General features: G+C 50.6%; 1 long non-coding RNA gene across 4 annotated transcripts; it reads left to right on the top strand.

Annotated features, from left to right (window-relative positions):
* The first annotated feature begins 998 nt into the window (after positions 1-998).
* LOC134471340 (uncharacterized) lies at positions 999-20,950 on the top strand. 4 transcript variants are annotated; one of them, XR_010040738.1, is made up of 5 exons: positions 999-1,431; positions 10,730-14,237; positions 14,618-14,822; positions 16,378-16,605; positions 19,177-20,950. It is a non-coding gene; the product is annotated as an uncharacterized LOC134471340 (long non-coding RNA). The 4 variants fall into 4 exon arrangements; XR_010040735.1 differs by having other exon boundaries at positions 14,618-15,700; XR_010040737.1 differs by having other exon boundaries at positions 10,730-12,564; positions 14,618-16,605.
* Positions 20,951-21,045: the final 95 nt, after the last annotated feature.

Below are 21,045 nucleotides of genomic sequence, written 5' to 3'. Positions count from 1 at the left end.
CTAAGTACCTGAGGCTGGCACTGGGCAGCCTAACCTTGGCTCCCCATGTTAGAGCCAAGGTCCGTCAGCTCCGTTGCTCTTGGGCCTGTGGCAAGGCCACTCTTTGCAGTGGGAGCAAAGCTGCTCACCTCGAAGCAGCTGGGAACCAAAGGAGAGCGAGAAGCTGGGGGCCCTCAAAGTCCCCTCCAGAGGTCGCCCCCAGGAACCCAAAACTTCCCCCCAGGCCCAGCTCCTAAAGCTTCTACCATCCTCCAGGCATGCCCGCTTAAAACACTTGGGCTTGGGACACCTTCCAGACCCCACTAGAGCCATCCTGGGGGTACGTGCCCGAGGGAGGGTTCCACGATCCCCTGGACCGTGGGGGAGTGGTCTCAGGGATGAACCAGTCCTGATCCAGGGCTGCTGTAAGGCCAGCTGTGGGCGCCTGTGAGGGAGGTGAGACTGCGGCCACACAGGTCAGCCTGGGCACGGTGCTGCAGGGGGTTTTCTTCCATTTGGACTTTACAAGATTCACGGTCAACACAAAATCCAGCGCTTTTATTTATTTTTTTGTTTTTTGTTTTTTTGGTACTGGCTCAAACTCATGACTGCCTGCTTGCAAGGCTGGTGCTTATGCCACTGAACTAAATTCCCGGCCCAACCCAGCGGTTTTAAAGAAATATACTGTATGTAGGGGGTCATCACAGGAGGGCACTGAGGTCTGCCAAAGACAAGATGACTAAGCAGGTAATCAATAGCTGTTGCCTGTGGTTTGATTGGCTCCCGTGGGGGACTCCTGAGGTTTTTGATAGGTTCGCCTGTGCAAAGCACGGCCAGGCTCTGCATGGCGTCGGCCCAACATGGAGCTACACCACCTCCCTTCAACTCTGACTTCCGCTTCTTACAAACCAGCAAATTGAGCTTCCGGCTTTTCGCGCATGTGCGAACACTCCCCAATCAGCTGTTAGACTATCACTGCCCGCCCCTTCAAGCTCCACCCTCTGGTCCAACTGAATAAATGCCTGCCAGGCTTCCGCCCCTGCCCGGCCCCAGGGGAGCTCTAATGCGGTTGTCCCCTCCAGTGCCCACAATAAAGGTCTTTTTCTTTTTTCCTTTCCTTCCTTGCTTTTGCTTTTCTACCACGCAGAGGAAAAACCTATCAGTTTTTAATTTGTACTGTCATCTACTGGGCCCCAGTGACAGCCTCTGCTGAAAATGAGGAGTCACAGTGCTTCGCAATCAGGCTGCAGGGAGAGAGGAAGAGAGGAAATAGGAAAGGAGACACAGACAGGGAGATGAGTGTGCCAGCTGGCCAGCCTGCTGCACGTTGGGAGCCCAAGGCTGTGTCTCTGGGCGCCTGGGGGCCGTCAGCACCCTGCTGGTGCTGCAGTCCCTGGCCGGGCACCATCGCCTCCCCAAAGCAAGAGACCGGCAGGACTGTCTGGATGGAAGGTGAGCGACTACACCTAACAACCATGGAAAACTGTAGGCCCTCCGGGCAAACAGTGCACCCCAGCAAAAGCATCTTCCTTTCTTCCCAGACATTTCCGCCGGGTGCACAACAGCCCCTTGCAGTGTGCTCCAGTTCTCTTCACGTCATTACTGCTAATGGGTCACTAGTGTGCTTTAATGTTTTGTATCACAAGTAATTTAGCAGTAAATATTTTGTGCCTTGTCATTTACATATTTAGGATTTTTTTCTTTCTGAGGGCCCCAGAAGAGTTTCACACACACACACACACACACACACACACACACACACACAGCTGCGCTCCAATGAGGCCTGCAGTCGGGGCCCTTATCTTCTGTGCCTCTGCGGGTATCTGGTTTGGCTCTTGTCACCTGTTGTCAGGGAGCTGTTGGTAACAGGATCTAAAAAAGCCTGGCTGCTCATAGTGCCACCGCAGGGCCTGTTCCTGGGCTGAGGGAGGGAGCAGCTTACAACTTTGGGGCTGCTTCTGGATCCTTTGAGATCATTCTTGGGGATGGCAGCATATAGCTGTCCCTTGGTGTCAGCAGGAATGGGTTCCAGGCTCCTGGGGAGACCAGACTTGGGGACGTTCAGGTCCCTTAGATGCAGTGAACACTGTGCCTCCTGCCAAGGCTGTAACCTCGCCGTGCCATTTCCTACCCATGTCCTGTGCACACGGCGCCTGGCTGTGCTGCAGGTCACTGTGGGAGTTTGGAAGGTCAATGCAGGGCCTGACCTTGGGGATAGCCCTCCTTGAAGAGGCCAGGGGTGCAGCACCAGCTCCCTGAGTCTCCAGGAAGTTCACATTTCCCTATGTGGTTGAAGATTTTCAGTACCATCTGAAAGAACAGCATGAAAGAAAGCGAAGATCTCTAAACAAATGCTGGAACTGAACTAACTGGAATTACAGAAGCAGAACTAGTGTGACTTCCTGGGCGCCCCAGCCACATTTCACAATTACTCTTGGGTCAGAGGGCCTGAGCATGGGCGTTGGTGCCTTGTATGGCATGTGGTGTGGACGCTGTCTGGCAGGGAGGGAGCCAGGGCTGGAGCCAGAGGCAGCACCACAGTCCACCGAGAGGCCATTCAACCACCACCCCTTAGTGACAAAATACTGAATCACTGGATGATGGGGTTTACATCTGCCTTGCTGTTGGGAGGTGATGTCTGGCTGAAAGGGGAGGTCATAGAGGTATGACCCGGAAGGATTTATCTCCCTCCCTGGCTCTTTCTTTCTCTCTGTGCTTCTGGGCTGCCAGGTGAGAGCAGCTGTCCCCCCCATCCACGCTGCCATGCTGCCCTGCTGTGGAGCCGGCTGCCCATGCAAGACCTGAGAATACACAAACATCAGTCAGAATGAACCTCTGCTCTTTTAAGTCTTGGTGTTGTATTTCAGCAGTGAGAAAAGTGACTAAGATCCATATCTAAGAAGGCTCTGCTGAACATATTACTGAGATTTTTTCCCTATATGCTCTTGTAAGAGTTTTATGGTTTAAATTTTAAAATTTAGTTTAATGATCATTTTGAGTTAATTTCCAATGTATGGAGTGGAGACAGGGTCCAGTTTATCTTGTAGCATATAGATGTAGATACCTTGTTTTCCCTGTATCCTTTGTTAAAATAATCTGCTTTCTCTACTGGATTGTTTTAGCATCCTGATTGAAAGCCAATTACCTATAAATTTGTGCACTTATTTCTGGACTCCCAGTTCTATTCCATGGGTCTATATGTCTGCTCCCACCATATGGTATTAATCATGAAAGCCTCATAGCAAGTTTCAGAATTGTCATGACTCCTCCACCTTCTTTCTTCTTTTTTAAGGTTTTTCCAGTTACATAGGGCCCCTTGAATTTCCATGTGAATTATAGAATCAACCTGCCAACTTCCTGAAATAAGACAATGAGGATTTCAATAGAAATTGCATTGAATCTGCATATCAATTTTGAGGGCATTGCCGTCTATGTTAATAATTTCCTTTCACAGTGACAAAGTACTTGAGATAAGCTATTTACAGGAAGGAAGTTTACTTTGGTTCATGGCTTCAGAGCTTGCAGCTCATGGTCCACTGTCTCCATTGCTTTGACTGACAGGGAAACAGATCATCATGCTAAAGGAGTGGCTGGGTAAACTGCTCACCTCATGGTAGCTCAGATATAAAGGGCACCCAGTATCCTTCTCAGAAACACGCCCCCCAGAGACCTAACTTCCTCCTGCTAAGCCACACCCACCACAGATTTCACCATCTTCCAACACTGTTACCAACTGACAGGCCTTTAGCAAGTAGGCTTTGGAACACACTTAAGATTCAAACCAGAACACGGTCTTACCATGCTAAAATCTCCAATCTATTAGTGCATGACATCCTTCCACTTATTTTTTATTAAGTTCTGTTCAACAACGTTTCACGGTTTTCAGTGTGTAAGCGTTACCCTTTTATAATTTTATTCTTACATGTTTTACTGTGTTTGATGCGATTGTAAATGGAATGACTTTCTGTTTTGTTTGATTGCTAATTGCTAGCTAGTGTGTGCAAATACAATTAATGTTTGTGTATGATCTTGCATCCTACAATAATACTGAACCTGCTTATTAGGTCCAGGATCTTTGCTTTAACAGTTCTGTGTTACAGTCATGGCATCTGGAAATAGAGATCATTTTCCTTTCCAATCTAGATGCCTTTCATTTCTTTTGTTGCCTGATTGCCCTTGTACAATTTGAAATGATGAGAGTGGACATCTTTCTCTTGTCATCTGCCTTAGGGAAAAAAAATCTGTCTTTCATCATTAAGTATGATGCTAGCTATGGTTTTTAGAGATGTTCTTTATTAGTTTTAGGTGATTCCTTTGTTTTGTGGTTTAGTGAGAGCCTTTGTCATGAATATATGTTGGATTTGTTCCAATTCTTTTCTGTATTGATTTTAATCATCATGTAGTTTTTTTCCCCCCTTTATTCTGTAAGTGTGGTGTTTTAAATTAAGAGATTTTCAAATGTTAAAACCATCTTGCTTTCCTGGGATAAGCTCCACTTTGTCATAGTATATAATCCTTTCCATATGCTGCTGGCTTCAGTTTGCTAAATGTGTAAAAGACATTTGCATCTCTATCCATGAAGAACAGACTCTGTATTCTTTTCGATAGTTTGTCTGGATTCAGTATAAGTAATACTAGCCTAATGCATTGGAAAATTTCCCTTCCTCTATTTTCAAGAATTTGTAATACCCCTGATATTTATTCCTGGCTCATGGGTTATTTGAAATTGTTATCTAATTTCTAAATATTTAGGGACTAGCTTTTAAAAGTTCCTTTTGATTGCTAGTTTAGTGAGATTTTATTATTGCTTTCTAATTTAATTTTCTTTCAGTTAGAGGATATCCTTTGTGAGATTTCAGTCCTTGGGACATACTGAAACTTTTCTAGCCTAGCATGCTGCCCCATAGAGTGTGCTGTGTACATGAGAGAGGAGTGTGCATTCTGCTCTGTTCAGTGAACTATTACAACATGCCAGTTAGGTCAGTCTGGTTTACAGTGTCGAATATTTTTTATCTTTACTGATTTTTTTTTTTGTATCAGAGATTGCACTGATAACCTTGAGCTTACCAGGCAGGCACTTAGACTGCTGAGCTAAATCTCCGGCCTCTACTGATTTTTAAATTTAACTGTTCTATCAATTACTGAGAGAGGGGTGTTGAGTCTCTAACTGTAAGTGTTGAATTGCTATTTTAATCTATTTAGACTTTGTTTTATGTAAATTCAAACTGTGTTTTCAGGTGCATGTGCGTTTGCTATTGTTATGTCCTCCTCTTTTCTTCTCTTCATCCTCCTCTCCCTTCTGACTTCTTTACTCTTTCTTCTTCTCTTGCTGCTTCTTTGGTGCTGAAGGGTTGAATCCAAGGCGTTGTGCATGCTAGACAAGCACGGTATCTCTGGGCTACCTCCCAGCCCTGTCATGTCTTAAGGTACTGGCTCTTTTATCATCGTGCAGTGTTCTTTTTTGGTGGTAGTAGTATTGCTTTTGTCAAATTCAGTTTTCTTCGGTACTAACATAGTCGCTCCAGCCTTTTTATGGCTTCTATTGCTATGATATACAGAACTGATCAAGTTTCCCCTTAAGGTCAACATTAAACCTAATCACTGAGTTTGATTTGGTTATTATCCAACTCAATTTGGGACAAGAATGATAGAATTAAATTCTTGAAATGAGCTTAACTCTTCTGTCCTTTTATTTGAACTTACTTACAGAATGGATCCTTTTGACTCATTTTGAAAATTTCCACCTTTTAGTCAGAGTATTTAGTCCATGCACTGTTTTATTTTTGTACTGGGGATCGAACTTGCTACCACACGCTTGCAAGGCAGGCACTTATGCCGCTAAGCTAAATCCCGGGCCCCCCACGCACATTTTAATGAGCCTGGCTTTACTGCTGTCATTTTATTTACTTTCTAGATATTTTGTGTTCTTTTGTTCTTTTTTTAACCTAAACTGTTTATCTCTGTGAAAGCTGTTTGATATTTATATAATGCTTCAAAAATGGCAGGGAACATCTGTGCCCTTTTAATGTCTTCTCCAATGTTAAATAAATGTTAAGCAAACGTACTCTCAGTACACTGATATAAGTTATTCTATTTCCCATTATGGTTTCCTTCCTTATTCACTTCTGGTGTTTTGCTTAGGGTTACACTATGTGTGTTAGTAATCGACTTATCAACAACAGAGGTTAATTTTGGCTGATGGGAGATTTGGGGGCCGGTTTCTTCTCCAGGTTACTGCAGACACCATTGCTGCAGCATGGTATATGTATAGCAAATGTGCAGCAGTGGGGCTCCCTTTCCTGTCTCCCTTTTATGTCCCTTGTTAGACTTATTATACTTGTGCATGTTACGAAATCAACAATATGTTATGCTTGGTGCTGTAATTAGATTAATTCAGTAAAGAAATTAAGGAACAGCGCCTCACCTGTGTCCCTAGGCCCACCGACCCCGTGTTCCTTTTGCACCTGTCCAGTTCACTGGTGCTTCTGGTGTGGCGGACCTGCCACAGGGAGTTGCCCAAGTCTCTTGTTACTGATGGACTGTGAACTTCCAGCTCCCTGGCACCAGCCGTCACTGCTTCCCTCCATGTGAGGAGTCATTCATTTTTGTTAGCTGTTCTCAAATTTTTCCTTCATTTGCTTTGTCTCATGTTTACAACTTTTGCTTTGCTGACCATGGGCCTGGATGGGGATCTCCTTAGGTTTTGCTGTTGGACAGCTCAGTGCTCTCAAGCTGCCTCACATCCAGCATTTCAGCCTGGGCTGTGCTGAGTGGAGAGGAGTTGTCTAAAGTGTGCGATACAGTTCACCTGTGTAACAAAACTTCCTTTTAAACATACTTTTATTAGGACGTTTGAACAAAGAAAACGAGGGTAAGCAGGCCTCAGGAGGCCTTGGACACATGTGCCAGACAACAGCGGGTTTTCATCAAATCTGAGCAGTTTTCAGCAATTGCTTTTTCATACCACACCTTATGCTGCTTTACAGACCTGTGGGCTGGCCCCCTCCTCCCATGTGTTCACCCCCTGTCTGCCCTGGCTGCTTCTTCCTGTTGATGACATTTCCAACCCACTGCATGGCTCTTCAGGGAGTTTATTTTCATTTACATCACAGAGGCACCGAAAAAGCCTGGTGATTTGAGTTCTGGCAAGTCTGCTCTCCTCAGCAAATGGGCTCACATAGCGCTTTCCCAGAGCTGTGAACTGGCTTGTAATTCCCTCCAATTCCCTCCGCCTAAGGCTGATGATCGGGGGGGGGGGTGGTGTGGAACCCACAGTGGGGCTGGGTGGGGTAGGCAGGTGCAGGAAAGCCAGCCGGGGGGCCCCAGAGACTGACTTTAAGACCAGTACTCATCATTGCAACAGAAAACCCAGCGAGTCGCATGTAAGTGAGCTGGTGTTTTTACTATCAAGCAAGCTTTAAGCAGCACAAAGTTACCTTGGTTCACAAATTTAATTCTTTCCACAATTGCAAACCAAACTGGACAAGAACCAAATCAAATTCAGGTTTAGGTTCAGTGTTGACCTTTTGGGGAAATCTGATGACATTGTCGTCCAGCTTGGCTTGGACCAGAGCTGTGGAGAAAACTGAGTTCATGATCCAAAGAACCACTGTACTTTCCTGCTAAAAGCAACGTTGGGTCACAGGGGCCTCCTCCATGTCCCTAGCCAAGTGACCACCAAGAACAGCAGCAGTGCAACTGGCCAGACTCAGAAGCTCTCTCCAGCCCCACTGAAGTACTCCTGTGGTCACTGCCGTGTTGTGTGCGATGGCGCACAGCTGCAGACAAGCCTCGAGTCTCTTGGTGGATAACAGAGAAGGAAAACGTGATATTCTGTCTCGCTTACACGCACACATACATGCACATGCGCGCGCACACACACACGCACACACCAGAATGCTTCTTGAAAAGAAGCAGATCCTGCCATCGTGGCCATGTGTGTTAAGCTGGCAACATTGTGCTAAGCGAACAAACCTGAGGCAGGAGGATGAGGGCTCCATTGCTTGCAAGGGTCTGGAGCAGGGAGCAGGTGGAGGGAGCAGCAGCTGAGTGGTGAAGACTTGGGAGGAGCCAGTCAGAGGGCACAGACTCGGGACTGTGAGATGAGGTACCCAAGACTGCAGACGGAGGGTACTGGCACGAAATCTGCCAGAGAAAGGAGCTTCATGGATCAGCTGCTGGGCAGAACAAACCAGACCTCTTTGGACCGAGAGAGGGCCGGAAGGAGGAAGGGAGGAGAGGGAGTGTGAAAAGAACGAAAGGGATTTTGCACAAGCACTGACCCCCCCCATGCGTGTGATCATTATGTACCACAGACATCTATGAATAAAAAGAAAGTGAAAGGAGATAAAATTGAAAATTAAAAAGAAAACAAAAAATTTTTAAATAAGCAGAAAAGACTGAAATTCCTTGTAATATACTGCGGGTTGTTGGACCCCCAAGTGTTCCTTTGAATTTAATGCAGAGAGGAGACCAGGCCATAACGGGGTTCCCCAGTGCAGAGCGGAGCCGCCCCAGAGCAGGAACCGGACTGTCTCAGTTCTGCACTGTTTTGCACAGTTCCTGTTATGTCCACAGTTCTGTTACATCCTAGACGCTGGCCTTTCTGGAGCGGGGCTGGCCTGTTTACCCATCCTGTTGGCCTTGTACTCACCAGGGCCATCCAGGGGCTATACAGAAGCCCCAGAATGCCCACCTCCTTTTTCATGTGTCAGAGCAGGGCCAGTGCCCCTCTCCAGTTGCACCACCTGGTGTCCATGCAAGACGGGCAGGCACAGAGGGATAGAGGGAAGCACAACCTTAGCCTGCACAAGGCCCTTCACACGTGTCCTGCTCTGTTTTCCAGATACTCAGCTGCAAGGCAAGCTGACAGATGTGGCCTCAACTCTGCCACTAAGTGATCAGTAGAAATGGGGTCATTGTGGGGAATGGGGAGCAAGTCTCAGGTAATGATGCTTTTTCAGAGTCCCTTTCACAGCCAGCCTCCCCACCAGACCCTCTTCCCTGACTCCCCCACTCTCAAATTCCCACTAAGCCCTCAGCATCACTTGCTCTCTGGGTGGCTTTTCTTATTCCCATACACCGTGGTTTCATCCTTTTTATTATTATTATTATTATTTTTTGGTACCAGGGATCAAACTCATGACCTTGCAGTTGCCAAGCAGGCACTTAAGCCACTGAGCTGGTTTCATCCTCTAGCGTCTGTCTTGTGCCTGGGCCCTACATTGCACTGAAGGTCTCTGTGCAATTTGTTGTAACCTTTGTCTTTTGCTGACCTTCTGTTGACGAGACCCTAAGCTAAGAGCAGAGACACTGTTATGGTTGATGCACGGTGTCAAGTTGAGAAGTTTAGAAGTGTAACTTAGTGACTCAGCAGGGACCCAGGGTCCTCACTTTGTAAACATCAGCCTGAAGCAAGAGGAGGGCACAGAGGTGGTGTGAGCACTATACCAGCCCTGGGGCAGAGTGGTACCTGCTTACAATATAAAGGAGGAGAAGCCCCTTGTTCTCCCCCATTTTGCTCTTGCTGTTTTTGCTGTCTTCTGCTGCCTTGAAGTGTTGCCCCTGTGCCATGTGCCACTCTGCTTTGGAGCCAGCCAATCATGGACCAAAACCTCCACAAACTGTGAGCTAAATAAACTTGTCCTTCCTTAATTATGGGTGTTGGATATTTTATCCCACTAATGAGAGAAAAGTAACCAAGACAGACACACACACACAGCACAGGTGTGCAGAAAGAGCCAAATCATACACACACGCTGCCTCCATGTGCCTTTCTTCTCTGGCTGGCTGAAGACGATGCCCTTTGGTTTACATCATTTGTCCACATCTATGGTAGCTATCATTTCAGCCCTGGGAATTATTTAGGGTAGTCAGACATGACTGGATGAACCCAGTTTGGTTTCTGGTTGTGAAAATGTGCCCTGGCCCTTGGAACCCTGGCCACAGGTATTAGGGGCTCAGTTTTTCAAAATAATGACCTGCTGAGCAGACCTCATTAATCTCAAGTCCTGTATAGTGTGATCACAAGGGAGCTGTTTCTACCTTCATTTTAATCTGCCCGGCCTCTCTGCTGCCTGGCCTCTGCTAGGGCAGAGTTTCCACTGAGCATAAGGAATGTCCTCCCAGTAATCCGATGCAGATTGTGGTGGTTTTGAATTGAACCATAATCACTGAGAGGGTCACTGGGCAGGACGTCCACTTGAGCACCAGTCTGGTTACACAGCTGAGCCCCATCTTCAAAGATGCCTGGCGTGAAATCAGCCTGGGCCTTAGAACCAGCAGCACCTGGTGGGTGACTGAGTCACACCTTTCCTAGGAAGGGAAGGGAAGGGTCATTAACCATCTTGAGCCTCAGTTTCCCCCTGAAGAAATTTAACCATGATGTGCACTTTATTTTGTGGATGAAATAAGGGCAGGTATGTGCACAAACAAGATGGCCTTGAGCTCGTCACCCACTGCCTGAGTCTGAGGCCGGTGACTCCCCTTCCCAGCCAGGTGGCGCTTTCTTCCACAGCATCACAGGCAGGTCAGTGCCAGCTGCCCCCATGCTGCAGCTGACTTGCCTCCCCCTATGCAAGGTGGACTTGGGTCTTCAAGACTCAGCAGGGAGAGGAGAGCAGTCTGGAGGTCTCTGGCACGAGGGTGCAGTGGTCCATGCATGTGGCCTGATGTTCTGTGCAGGTGACCTTGAGCAGCTGTCAGGCCCTGGGGCCACCCCTCACTCCCTCTATCTTCTCTCCCTCCTCAGCCATCTCAAGGGTGTGCAGCCTGGGCCCAGTGCACTTCCTGTCTGCACCCCGATGCCTTGGAAGAGAACCTACCTCCTGCAGTGGTTCAAAATCCAGAAGGCACGTGGGGAAGCCCTGATAGTTCGATCGTATATGAAGTTTTGAAAAGGAAAAATCTTGGCATGACAAGAAACATACCAGGCAAAGGAAAAAAACAAATGCCAGGCCAGTGGAAACATCACGACTCACTTGCAGACAAAGCCTTAATAGTCCCACTACATAAAGAGCTTGTGAAAGAAAGATTTAAAAAATAAATAAATCCTATAAGAGCAAAATGGGGCAGAAATGAGAAAAGCAAATCAAAGCCATGCAGGGCTACCCAGACCCAGGGACCGGAATGCCGAACCAGAGGTGAAGACAAAGGACCCAAACTTACAGGGTCCAGAGCACCACAAATTCAGTGGGGACTTTGTATTCGGTCTGATTTTTCCCTACAGGCAACAGGGCGATGACACCACAGCTTCTGGTCAGCGCCCCCACGTGGGACAGAGCAGGGACAACACAGAATGCGGGGCTGCCACGCAGGCGTGGGGTCTGTTGGTGGCCTCAGTGCATGTGGACTTAGGATGGGTTTCTCCAGGAAGAGCTCGACCACGAGCCAGGGCATCCTCCGTGGATGGGCTGCTGCTCCGTGGATAGGCTGTGGAGGAGCCGCTCTCGAACGCAGCTCATGGCCACAGCAAACAACGCGACCCGTACACTTGCCTTTCGCTGCTGGGACATTGTTTCCAGGAACCTGTTCCAATCCCAGCGCAAAATCCCGAAGGGCAGCAGAAGGGGAGAACTCACTGCTGCTTGTGGAGCCCCAAGATGTCTGCGTGCTAGAGACCTGCCGACTACAGCACAGGGGGCGCTACGGCCGGGACCCCAGGGTGCACGCTTGAAGCTGAGGCTGGGGGTAGAGGCCAAGGTGCTGGGCAGCCACCTCTCCACAGAAGGGGACATCAATAACGTTGGCATGTAGGTCACAAATGAACAAAACAGCTGCTTTTAAAAGGAGGGTGGAGAGGTGGAAAGACAGGGGTAGAAGCTGGACCTCCATCCACCTGTACTTGGATCTGATGAGAGACACATAAGCAAAAATCCAGGGGATGCAAAGCATAATCCTGGTTTTATATTTTTTACTAAAAAAACCAAAGAAGAGAATAACTTTTTGCATCCTTTTAAAACTTCCCTTCAATGGACAGAGTACTGCAGTCCCTCTGTATCCAGGATTTATGAGGACTGGTTCCAGGACTCCCTGGAATCTAAAGATCACCTAAGTGCAGGAGTACACTATTGGCACAGATTCGAGGCCACCCTTCTGCAGACCGGAGCCATCTCTCTATGATTCATGCTACCTGGCCCAAGGTCCCTGCCAAACTAGTGATGGCGCTGCATTGTGTGGGGAACAATGACAAGAAAAAGTCTGTTCCCCCAGGGCTGAATAGGTGGCACGGAAAGCAACAGACACAGAGGCCGAGCTGCTCATTAAGACATCCTGTGAGGTCACAACAAGCTAACTTCCTTTCAGAGCCACCTCAGCGTAAGGGAACCACATCTCACAGGGAATCAGCAATCCCAGGTCTGGGCCAGCTCCTGCTTCCATGAGGCTGAACTTCAAGATTTGAACTTCCATGAGGCTGAACGGCAGGCTTTGATCCTGGTTTGTCCATACAGCAATGCATGAGGTCCAGGCTCAGAGCTGTTACCCCTGTGGCCCTGAGCATAGCTGTGATAGCCACTTCTGAAGAATCCATCAAAGTCCTGCCAGGCTCGGCTCATGGTGGGGCTCAAAAGAGGTGCAGGGTACTGGGTAAGATATCTTTAGGCAAGATATTGTTAGAACCAGGAGGGGCTAGGTCTGCCAGTGTGGTGGGAAGACTTGCATGTGAATCCTTTCGTGTCTCCTCACAGACTATGCTAAAAATAATGGACTCCAGCCCATTGCAAGCTGCACTGGGATTATAGGATTGAGATACAGTTTTATAGACAGATCTGTTTTGCAGGGCTGACCTGCAAATAGACAACATTTGCATGGAATGAGATTGTACAGTCTTGGGTCTGTTCTCAACTATGCATCGGTTTTCCCCTGTTTTTACAGGGGAGCTTTGCATGCTCACTTTGAGAAGCACTGGATGGAAGGCTTGGACCCCAGGCAGGGCTGGAGCTCAGGAGAAGTCTCTTGAGGCCTGCACACCATGCCAGGCAGGGGTGCTGCCTGTCAGGAACCCTATTAAGCCTCCTCATGCAGATCTGGCTGCTCAGGGGCCCCGGCTGCTGAAATACAGAGGCAAAGTCTTCCTTTCCACACTCCGGAGTAAGGCAGTGTTGTCTGCGCTCCTCAGTAAATCAGGAACTACTGGTGAGGCAAGGTGCTCCTGGGAAGCCCGTTATCTGTGCCTTGGCCATTTGTGAGCCTGAATTACAACTGCCTGAAAATTAAAGTGGTAAATGGAGCCTCAAACCGCAGGCAGTGGGGCCAAGGAACTGCTGGCCACCTGGCATGGCTCCCAAAGGCTCCCGGCACCTGATACTGCTTGCTAACACAAAGACAGGGTAATAAACTGAGGATGAGATGGAGATGGATGTGCCACAGAGGCATGGAGAATTCCTCGAGCAGATGTGTGTAGAAATTAATGGTGTGGCGATAAAGTAATTCTGATGCACTGTACAGTAACCAGGGCGAGACTTGGCCCCTGACAACTGTTTGTTTTACAGAGGGAGGAGCTTTCCGAGGGCGGAAGGAAGTGGGGAGGGACAGTGAAACTTCTGGATGGGGCAGGGCCGTGAGGGAGCTGCTCTGGTCGGCTCCAGGATGCCGAGGAGTTCGTGCTGCCCAAAGCTTTGCTGGTTTCAATGTCTAAAAAAGTCCCTGTAGGTTTTCTCTTCCTCCTCCTCTTCCTCCTCTGTAGTTTCATATCCTTTTCCTCACCTGCTCCTTCTCACCTGAATCAGGATCACCTAAGTAGAGCTAAAAGACCCCCCTTCAGCCAGAAGGCCCTGTCCCAGATGTGCTCCAGAGTTGTGCCCTGGCCCCGAGGGTGGGTGGGGAGGCGCCTGATGCTAGGTGCCTGGCAGGCTGCTTGGCTTCACAACTCCTTGTTTATACCAATGGAGAAGAAATCAAAATGAGAGAGGAACCACTTTGGGACTGCCATAAAATTCAAATGTCAAAAGTGACACCACAAAGAAAGAAAAGATTCTACAGCGAGCAGCCTTCACCATGGAAGGCACATGGCAGTGAAGCCGAGGGAGACACTAGGTTCACATTTGCAGATGACGGTTGGAGCCCTGGCTGGGCCACTTTGTAGCTGGCAACCACTGGAAGCCGTGCTGACCTTGGAGTGCTTCAGTTGCATCTCTGGCCTGTCCTGCTGAGACCCTGGCCAGGCATTTGCCGTAGCTTTACACCACAGGAAGAGATGGTGCTCCAGATCCAGAGTCCGGCCTCCCTGCCGCCCCCTCCCACGGACAGGGTGACATCAGGTATTTTTGAGGCACTGTTTTTTTGAGAGCTGTGGTTTTGTAGGGAGAGGAAGGATTCACAGTTGCAGGTTGGAGGACAGGATGTGTCTTCCTGGGCTGGCAGGTAGGGAAATGGGGGGTAGGGGGTGCCAAGACACTCCTGCTACAGTAACAAACCCCATCACTCAAAGCTCAGAGCTACACGGATCCATCAGGCGACAGTCATGTGAGCTGGATGTGTGAGTGGGTCTCCCCAGTCTCCCGTGTCTCAGCTCTAGTACCTCCTGGGCACCTCCAGCTCCAGCGATCCCTGGGCTCCTCGACCTGCGACCACTTCCTCCTGCAGGTCCAGAGCTGGGCTGGGCCCCTCACACTGACTTCTCCTCATCTCTCTTCTCTAGATTCTGCTCAGAAAGACCCCAAGATGCTGGGGGACCCGAGTAAGCCGATCAGTATGGTGACTCCCTCTGATGCCACACGCTTGAAGTTTCCAGAATGACAAGGAGCCACCCCTTGGCCCACCACACTTGCTCGTTGCCACTTGGCTGACTGCTGCTCCAGGAAACACTCCCAGCTGGAGTGTCCTGACCAGGAGAGAAAGGGAGGGTCAGAGAGCGTGGGGGAACGAGGGGGGTGAGAGGAAGACAGAGATGGCGAGACAGCAAGAGACAGAGAGACCAAGAGAGACAAAGATACACACAGAGAGACAGAGACAACACATAGAGAGACAGAGACACACAGAGAGGAGACGCACAGAGAGACCCCCATGCCCAAACTGGTATCGTGGGCAATGAGCAGCCGTAGCTGCCCTGTCCCCTATCCCTTCTCGCTCCCCGGTGACGAGATTGTCCTGCCAGTTCAAGCCACTCACTTGCAGTCAGGGTCTGGGCAAACCGATCCACACTAAGCCAGCCGGATGACTGCCAGGGTGGGTCAGGAGAGAGGAAGCATCACGGCTTTAAAGGAACGGTTTGGAACCCGCTGGAGTGGAGACTTTCCCCGTGCTCTGCAAAGTAAATGGAGTCCAAACCGTATGAGAAGAGAAGAGGCTGCACCAGGCACCTGGACCGGGGCATCAATCTGGGTTCTCTCTCCCACCCCCTTTTCTTTCCTTTCTTTCTGAACCACTTGTGGCTACCGGCAAGCTCTGAACCATTTTAAATCCAGCTTTCAATGTGGCAATAACTCCACTCGCTGCTTAGAGTTTTCTGAAGTTGGCAATCCGGAGCTGGGGTCCCCTTGGGCCAGAGAAGGGGTCTTTTCTTTGCCCCTGTAAAGGTCTGTGGGGCAGCCCGTGCCTGAGGCTGAACAGAACTGTGACCAGACAGTAGCAAAACAGTCCGCCTGAGAGGCCACAAGTTTCTTCCAGTTAACAACACCCTGCCTCACAGCTTAGGGACAGCTCTCAGTCTGACAAATATTTACCCTGAGTAATGCTTATTTTTGCTGCTAACTACATGTTCCTGGCAGCCCTGGTAAAGCAGGTAGGCAAGGTGGGCCAACAATGTCACATTTGATCAAACAAACCAGTGTACTGGTCAGATTTCTGTCACCATGACAACCTGAGATAGCCGATGTAGCAGGAAGGTTTCTTCTGGCTCACAGTTTGGGGGTGTCCGTCACAGCCACTTGGCCCTGTTGCCCTGGGAGGCAGCTCCCCATGGTGGGCACTTGCACACACGGCGGCAACTCTAGGCTGGAAACCATGGAACAGCATCTCTTTGAGCTTTAAGTCACAGCGAGGGAGGCTGGGAGCGCATTAGGGTTTAAGCAGAGGGGCAGAGTGTTTGCATTTGTGGGCAAAGGGAATGTCCTGGGCAGTGAGAGGGGTATCGGTGAACTCAAGGTTTCACAAATCTCTAAGGTCCAGTGGCCTGGAGCATGGACACCGAGGAGCTGTCCCTACTGCACAGCTGATGTCACCTGCACCAGTGGAGAGCAGGGCTGACCATCAGAAGTCCAGAAGGGCTCCACAGGGGACCAGAGCCCTGGGGGTGGCATCACCTGGGAACCACCTTAGCTGGGAGGCACACGGCTTGTCCTCCGGAGGTGACCCATTGCCCCGGCTTTCTCTTCCACATCACACGGTGGCATGGGGGACACTTATCCCACAGGCCCAGTATTCTTGGATTGGAGACCTCACTCTCTCTCCTTCCCCCAGGTTCAGGTGTGATCCTGGCTGTGTGCTGGCACCTTGGAAGCTGTTGACATCTGGCGTAGACAGAGCATAACTGGATCTCAGAGAGCGAGGAATGTCAGCAGGGCCCATGGGGACCTCAGAGGGGCTGCTGGTGCAAACTTCCATCCGTGTCAGAGGTGACTGTGGACTCACTGGGTCAGTCCTAGAGGGACCAGGCTGACCTTTCATGACAGACACTCCCAGACACAGGTGAGCTGCATCCAGAGGCTGGAAGCATCATGAGTAAAAAGTGCACTCACCACACTCACCTGCAGCACGTTCTTGCCCAGAAGCTGAGCATGCCCTGGGGTACCTGGCAAGCCAGGATCACCCCAGGGCCAAGGCTCCAAACCCGCACATCACTGCCCTGGGCAGGATGGGAGCTTCAAACTCTGAGCCCTTCCACTCCATTTGTCTCTCCCCTCATGGCATGGCTGGGGTCACAGGTTGAGCCACTGAGTTGGGGACATCTGTGTGTGGTATCCATGCCCAGATGAGGTACACACTGGATTCATTCGTGTCAACACAAGGCCTGTGATGCTTGTGACTTGGACCCAGCAGGGACCGGTCAAGCTGTGTGAGATGAGCCCCACCGTAGTCAGAGCGCACGTGTCACATTGACTCCACAGCACACATCACCCGAACAGGGATGTCCATGTTCGCCACTCCCCGGGGCCCTTGTCCCCAGACCTGCCTGTCCCCTCCCTGAGGTTGCCGCCCCATTCCTGCCTCCAGAAGCAAAGCTGAGCTTCTCTCCCTAACATAAATGGGGCCCTCAGCCACCCTGCTGGTGGTAGCTTCGTACCTGGCCCTGCTCTGGAGCTGAGCACACATCTGCTGCATCTCCAGCTCCTGCGCCTGTTTTTCCTAAGCTCTGTTTGGATCCCTGGAGGGGCATAAGCAAGATGAGGTATCCCTGTGCAGGAGAATAGATTCTGCCTGCCTGGCTGCACTGAGGAACCCGCACGGTTCCTCTGCCTTGCGCCAGACCTCTGTCCTGCAGGAGCATCCTTGGCCATGGCTCCCCATGGATCCCACCAACACCTCTGTGCTAAGGAGGCTGAGGGCATTCATAGATGCATGCATCTCCCAGAGCAGGTCACAGTGGGAGAAAATGACTCGGGGCCCCTCGCCCCCTTCCTAATGCTCACCATGCATTAGGAAGATGTGACACCATGCATCTATGAATGCCCTCGGCCTCCTCAGCACAGAGGTGTTGGTGGGAGCCATGGGGAGCCATGGCCAAGGATGCTCCTGCAGGGCAGAGGTCTGGCGCAAGGCAGCGGGCAGGCAGGTGCCCTGGGAGGCCTGGGTTGGGAGGCTGAGGCAGGCAGCTGAGGTCCTGCTGACAGGGTTTTCTCCCAGGAGGAGGTCCGTGTTGACCTCAGCTGGTTCTCTGCATGCATCTGTGGGGTCCAAGATGGAACACAGATATAGCTGGCAGAGCCAGTGTCCCTGGGGCTGGAGTCTGCAAGGGGAGGCTGGGAGAGGCTGTGTCACCTGGAGAGGTGGAGCAGAGTGACCATGCAGACTTCATGTGGGTGTGCAGCAGAGGTGGCCTGCGCTGTTGGGGCTCTCGCAGCTGGGCACTGCTGCCCACACCTCGCCAGGTCATTCACCCACTGGCGCCCACTCCGGCCCCGTACTTCCTCCTCTCCCCAGGACTTCTGCTTTGGTCTTCAGCTCTGGTTTGGTTTCACTTATGCGTTTGCTTTCTGTTCTGCTGCTTTCTCTGCTCTAGAGAAGCTAGTATATGGCTACTGCTACTAGAAGTTGTTAATTTCCTCTCTTTTAAATCACAAGATTTGGATTTGCCTGGTTCATTTATTCACCCTTCTCTGTGCCACTGTCCTTGGGCCCTACAAAATCTCCCAGAGCAGGTCACAGTGGGAGAAAATGACTCGGGGCCCCTCGCCCCCTTCCTAATGCTCATCCCCCCCCATAAACCCACTGGCAGGAGCCCAGCTCCCCATCTCACCCCATCTAGCCCTCCCTACACAGCACCCCACTGAGCCTGACCACAACCTCTCCTCTTCCCCCCACCTGTTCCCAGCTCATTGCACCCCAGAAAGCCAGACAGACCTTGAGGACAGACAGCAGGTCCCATGTGGACTTTATTAAAAGACAGGGGCCTCTGGGAAGGAAGGAGTGAATTTGTGTTTGAAGGCTGCAGTGTGAGTCCCAGGACAGGCTACTTGATCCTTCTGGACATTTGGAGTGGATCCATCAGATCTGTAACGAGCTCGGGTCTCCCATGCCTGCAGGCAGGGGCTCAGCCTGGTCACCCACGGGCTGGTGCTTCACAATTGCCCGCTCTCTGCACGTTCAGCATCTCTGGGGGCTCCTGAGTGGTTTCGTCCCGGGGGCAGTAATGTGGCCCTGCAGTGTCAGGGCGTGAAGGACTCAAGTCTTCTGTTTGCATTTCTGCCATCATCAGGAATTTTGATGAAAAAACAGAAGCAGATCCAGAAAGAAATATTTGTATCAAAGCTTTGCATAAATGACTGGTTTTGCTCACTCAGTGGGGTTTAGTTAGAGTCTTTTGTATCAAAATTTCTGACAATCTTGAGCCAAATAGACACCCAATTAGTTAGATGTTAGATTTTCTCGGGACCAAAGCCAGTTCTCTAGAAGAGCCAATGTTAGCCAGTGTATTTTTCTGTGAGACTCTCCCAAAAACACCTGCTTGAAGTCTCCCTTAATTGCAAGGCAGGGCTGACTACTGAAACCACTGTGGATCATGGGAAGCATTCACCTTCTGGAACGTGCCTCTGTTCTCAGATTATCCGCAGGTTTTCTCCATGCCATGCGAGATGTGACCTGCTCCCAGTAAAATTAACAACGTAAGACACCAAAATGCTTTGGTGGGCGCTTGCCGAAGACCAAACTGTTCATTATACCCAAGTCCAGCTGTGAGCGTGACTGTGCGGGGCTGTGCCCACGCAGAGAGTGGAGGACAGTTCCTGGAAAAGGCCCTGCTGGTGCATGCAAGGTGCACGAGGTGAAAATGTCAAGGACCCAGCCACCCAGTGAGGAGCCTTAGTGATGGAAATGTGCTCATCGCTGTCCAAGTGCTGTCCCAAGCGTCTGAACCCTTCCAGATGGCAGGCCCCACGGGTGGAAGACAGGAAATGCAAAGCAGTTTTGGCCCAGGCACAAAAATGTGAGCCACAGCAGAGAAGGCTCTGTGGAATTTACTCTGTGAGTTTTACACTGTTTGAGCCACAAGTCCTGCACCTCAGCAGGGTTTGGTGCTCGGGACCCTTGGTCTCAGGGGACTAAGCCCTGGAGAGCTACTTTATGCAAGGACGTGAATGAGCTGGAAAGAGAATGAGGAAAGGCCGGGCACTGCCCACCCCACAGCTCTAGGACTCTGTCCCTCCATCCCCGGCATCCCTGCAGCCCCATATAGGACATAGCTTCTGATGCTCCTCCAATTCCCTCACTCCACTCTAGCCTCACTGAGTTGCACTGTCACTGACATGGGTCCAGCTGTCCCCCTGGGTCAGCTGCTGAGTCCTGCACTGCAGGTCACATGTGGAGTAGCAGGGAGAAGGGACTCCAGTGGGTACCTGTGGGCAGACAGAGCCCGGCACGTGGACGTCGATTGCCCTCTGTGCCACCACATGCTTCTGCTAGACCACAGACTACATGTGCCCTTTGATCCCTCATTCTGAGGGGGCATCGCTACATGGCAGTGTGGCTCAGCTTTCTCCCACGCTGACAGAGTACTGAGTGACTGATGTAGGAGGAGGAAAGGGCTATTTGTGCTCAGCCTTTCAGAGACTCTGGTGGGGTGCGGCTCTCTCCACTCTGTGGCCTTAGGCCTGTGGTGAGGCAGTAAATGGTGGCAGGAGTGTCCCTGTGGAAACTGGTCACTGCCCATGTCAGCCAAGAAACAGGCTGGGCCCAGTGACCTCACTTCCTTCCTTGGGACCCACCTTTTAAGGGTATTGCCACCTCCCAACAGCATCACAGGCCTGATGACTGACAAAGCCTGGAGTGTGCAAGCTGAGGGGTCAGCACTTCTCCCAGCCACAGTGATGGTGCAAAACCCAATGGCAGTAAGCTGCGTGCAACCCGCCCCTGCAGCTGTCTCCACCACAGAAGGAGAGGGGCAGATTGGCGGCGTGGGTTGTGTGGTTTCCTACCTTCCCTAAGGCACAGGAAGGCCTGTGATGGATCCTGATGGTCCAACTCTGTGGCCAGGAGCAGGTCCTGGCCCCAAGGATTCCTGAACAGCACTGTGCACACTCATGATCCTCCTGTGCCCGAGTCCGCTGCTGGGGAAATTGCTCTTCAGTGCCCGGCGTCCCAAGAAGAAACAGGGACGAGTGCTCTGCTGGGTGGCCCAGGTCACTGTGCTGGGACCAGAAGGGGGTCCCCACTTTTGGGCCTCACTGCTGTGGGCTGGAGCTGTGTGAGTGGCCCACAAATCCAGCAGGAGGCCGTGATGCGTGCACCTTGCCTGGCTGTGTGACTTGGGAGTTGAGCCCTTGGTTCGCTGTTCTCACGACAACAAACTACACAATGACACAAAATACTGTTTTAAAACTGAGGTAAGAGGGCACTGGTCCATCACACTCCCCTGCTGGGGGCTGGGAGTTTCACATGTTTAAAGGAATTTCATTGGGAGTGACACCTGGCTCC

The sequence above is a fragment of the Cavia porcellus genome, unplaced genomic scaffold, assembly GCF_034190915.1.
Source record: "Cavia porcellus strain 051 isolate PalLab524CR breed Dunkin Hartley unplaced genomic scaffold, mCavPor4.1 scaffold_18, whole genome shotgun sequence".
In the NCBI taxonomy this organism is placed as follows: Eukaryota; Metazoa; Chordata; class Mammalia; order Rodentia; family Caviidae; genus Cavia; species Cavia porcellus.
The sequence above is the reverse complement of the archived record's forward strand: the minus strand, read 5'-3'. Positions and strand labels throughout refer to the sequence as shown.